Raw genomic sequence first — 4,321 nt, 5'->3', positions numbered from 1 at the left:
ATGATGCAACATGCTATCCTATTTCTTTTGTAAACTACAAAAAAAAACAATGTTTAAATAAATGAATTGCTATTCACAGCTAAGAGCTCCGTGTGTATAAAAGGAAGAAAAAAAGCCCTGGACAGAAATGGAACAGGAAGGTTTGAATTTTTGGTGCCAGTAGAGGAGCAAGTGTTGTCTGCCTGCGTGCCTCCGCAGTGTCTCTCACAAAACGATTATATAAAAGGGGTCAGAGGAATATCTTCCCCTCATTAAAGTTAATTCCCCTCCAAACCGTAATTTCAGATCCCTCCCCTCTATTTTGATTGCCATGTATGCTGGGTATTCATTGACTCACTGCGCTGGCTCGTTATGTATGTTGTGGTTGCTTCTCCTCCTGCTCCCCCCCTCCCCCAACTCACTCTCCTCCCCTGAGTTCTCTACCTGAATACATTCAATTGATCTCATGCTATTTAATAGGATGGCTTCTGTTCACTTGATCAAATCATCATTTGTGTGCCATTCCGAATAAACAATGCAGAGGGTTAAAAGATTGGAAGCCAACCCCAAGCCCCCCCCCCCCCCCCCCCCCCCCTCCTTCCTCAACCCCCGCTGCTGTCACCAGCCCTTCGGCTGTCACGCAAGACCTCTGCCTCTCTTTTCACCAAGCAACATGTATCCGACATGCCTTAGCCCTGCACATTCGAATCACAAAAACTGAACTAGACTGGGTGGAGAATTGATACACAGGCTTTTTCATTCTTAAAGAGACAGCTGCGCGTACGGCTGTTCCCTCACTGTGTTTTTGCGTGTAATGTCTAACCTGATCTTTCAATACAAGGCTATTTTTGGGAAAAACACATGCATAGTTCTACTCTGGTTGTTCATTGTGTGTGCTTTCCTGTCCAGATGGTCGTGAGTGTGTGTGTGTCTCCTGCATCGTTCGACTTGTACGCACTGCTGGAGAGAGGGAAACGGAGAGAGAGGGGGGGGGGGAGATAGAGGGATAAGCATAGAGGCTGCAGAAAGAAGGTGCAGAGTGCTCTCTAGTGTCTGGAGCAGCAGAGAAAGAGGAGAGAGAGAGAGAGAGAGAGAGAGAGAAAGAGGAGAGAGAGAGAGAGAGAGAGAGAGAGAGAGAGAGAGAGAGAGAGAGAGAGAGAGAGAGAGAGAGAGAGAGAGAGAGAGAGAGAGAGTGTGGGTTAGAGAGAGACAAACAGGAGGCAAATATGCTAAGCTCAGCCCTCAGGGCAACGTGTGTATGTAGGTGTGGGTTACATTGTTTTTTAAGGATTGTGCATGTGGGTGTGTGCATGTAAACTATTAGTGCCCTATGTTACTACAAGGAACTAGAAAATAAGTCGTGTGCTCCGGAGCTCTCTAGATGACAGTCTAGGTGTTGTGTAGGAGTAGCACATCCCATCCTGTGCAGTCTTTCTGCTCACCTGGGCAGACTGCTACAGTATCAGCTGCAACCTCAGTGCTCCAGTAATGCAGAATTTCTTACACATAGAATTCCACCCACACACACACACACACACAAACACGTGTGCACGAAGGCTGGTGGTCACCCTGAGCTCAAAAGAAAGAAAAAAAAAACTGAAGTAATTTCTCTAAAATGCCTGTTCTGTCTGATCTTGCAATCACTCAACCTGGGAAAAATGCTCTATAATCATTCACAGAGCTGTTTGCCTAGAGGGGCTTTTATGGGTGTGTGACGGAGGTCACTCCACACCCCACACCCCCATAGTTCTGTCATGGCGGGGTCTCATCACTCTAATGTGGGGTTCAGGACCCCCACAGCCCCCCACTCTAATTGAACACTCTGTGTGTGAGTGTTTGCTGGTTACAGGTGTAGAACTGGGACTCTGACTTACTAGAAAAGCCAACTCTTCTTGATGGTGGTAACACGTACATCTAAATACAAAACAAGGACTGCATTACACTGATGATGGGAATCCCCTTTGACAAGAAGCTTGTGGATGCTTAAAAAGTAACCTGAAGGTTACTGAATTTGGGTAAGTTAGTGAGTTTGGACAGGATAAAAAACACACAAGACAAACGTTTCCATATTGAGTAGGAGATGGTTTTGGGCGGGAAAATCCTATCTTAGCTGAAACGGACCAGAGAGCCATGCAACATGGCAATGGGAGTCACATGGCGGTGCATCACAGAACAAGCAAACAGAGTTGTGGCCACAACGCTGACAGAATATACTGTCATTAGATGTTAGAGGAAGACTTTTCTCAGAGTGGAGAAACCAAATAGAAAACAACAGCCGAGTTAGCCATTTGAGACTTGTTTCATATTCATGATATCTGGAGCGGGCGGGCCACTTTGAGCGCCTAAGATGACCATGAATCATTGCCCACCATGACATCTGTGTGCAAACCGCCTCTGACGGTACGAATTCCTGCCCTGAGGAAAGGTGGGAGGAGGAGATGGAGAGATACAGTAAAGGGGTAGAGATAGGGAGATTCAGTACATGGGTGGAGTTGGAGGGATTCAGTAGAGGGGTAGAGAGGAAAAGCTCTATTACAGGGGTATGGATGGAAATATACAATAAAGGGTTAGAATTGTAGTTGAGGAGTGACGATGGCATAATTTACTTATTCTTTCATCTTCGTTCTCCTGCCTTTGCTCAAAATGGGCTGAAATCGTCTTGCCTTCTCCAATGGGGAGACAGGCTGGGGCTTATTTTTAGACGGCCCGGTTTTATTGGTATAAATATTCAATGACTACCGACACGGAAGCTAGCGTTGGCACCGCTATTGATTTTGTTTCATTCTGTCTTCGACAAGCAACAGGGTAGGGGAGGGCATAGAAGAAAGGGGGTGCAGGGTGTCTTGAATATTTGAAAATGGTTGAGTCCTTGGGACTCCATTTTGCCTCTGGCCTAACTCCCTCTACTTTCTCTCTTGTCCTCTACTCCTATGTCCACCTCTTCCTCCATCTCCCTGCATTGCAACCCTGACTATGAAAGAAGCCTTAGGTAAGGTCTTTCACCCTCAGTATGTGCCGTCGTCACTGACGGTGTGTGTGGAGACACGTTCTAGCCTACATTAACATGGAGTCATCTATTATGAACACGGTGCTTGAGTGGGGATGGGGAGCGAGGTGTGGGAGGACTTGGGCAGAGTCCTCCGCTGGGTCTTGCATCAGATCAAGAGAGGCTAAAGAGGGAGTCAGACGGCTGAGCGGTTAGGGAATCGGGCTATTAATCAGAAGGTTGCCAGTTCGATTCAGGCCGCGCATATGACATTGTGTCCTTGGGCAAGGCGCTTCACCCTACTTTCCTCGGGGGAATGTCCCCCGAGGAAAGTAGGGTGAAGCCGTCAAGGAGCGGCAGCAGCCCTCTGTCAGGAGCTAGTCTTAATGCCAGCCAAGTGATGGCGCAATCCCAATATCAAACTCTGCAGTATTTCGGTAAAGACTAACTTCTGACAGAGTGCTGCTGCCGCTCCGTGATGCACCTGATCCAGGTCTGAAGAGCCGGCGCATTTCATCGTTAGCGTTAGAAATAGCCACTGTGGATGGCCGTCGTCTTTGATTCCAACATTTCTGACAACGATTCAAGCAAATCCACAAAAAAACTCGAATGTAGAATTCCATAGTTGTTTAGGAAGCTATACCGAGGTCAGGAATAACTTTAAAAACGTATTTTAGGAACGGGTCTGTCCTCCCTACAATAACGCCGCAGCATTTAGAGTATTCAAAATGTTATTAATGAGTCCAATGGCTTCATTAAGCCGCCCACTCTCTGCCATCTTGTCATGTCACTCAGTCTCGTCTTGATAGGGAAGGTGGTTGTTAGCTACATCTACCCCAAATCCTTCTTCTTCATGTGTAAGCCAATCAGGAACTGAGAATTCAGTACTACTTCCTTTTCAATCAAACTGCCTTCCGTTTCAATCAAACTCTCTCACATAGACAAGTATTCTCTCTCACATAGACAAGTATTCTCTCTCACATAGACAAGTATTCTCTCTCACATAGACAGGTATTCTCTCTTACATAGATAAGTATTCTATCTTACACATACTGTTATTCTCTTACATATAGTAACATTCTGTTTCACACATACTATTTGTCTCTTACATATATTGTCATACTTTTGTATGATGGTGCATATAAGACGGTATTTTTGTGTGTGTAAGAGAGTATGCCAGTTTATGTGCAAGAGTATAATGGTGTATATGTGAGAGTATAATGGTGTATATGTGAGAGTATAATGGTGTATATGTGAGAGTATAATGGTATATATGTGAGAGTATAATGGTGTATATGTGAGAGTATAATGGTATATATGTGAGAGTATAATGGTGTATATGTGAGAGTATAATGG

This window comes from Osmerus mordax, chromosome 14 (genome assembly GCF_038355195.1).
Source record: "Osmerus mordax isolate fOsmMor3 chromosome 14, fOsmMor3.pri, whole genome shotgun sequence".
Taxonomy (NCBI): Eukaryota; Metazoa; Chordata; class Actinopteri; order Osmeriformes; family Osmeridae; genus Osmerus; species Osmerus mordax.
The sequence above is the reverse complement of the archived record's forward strand: the minus strand, read 5'-3'. Positions refer to the sequence as shown.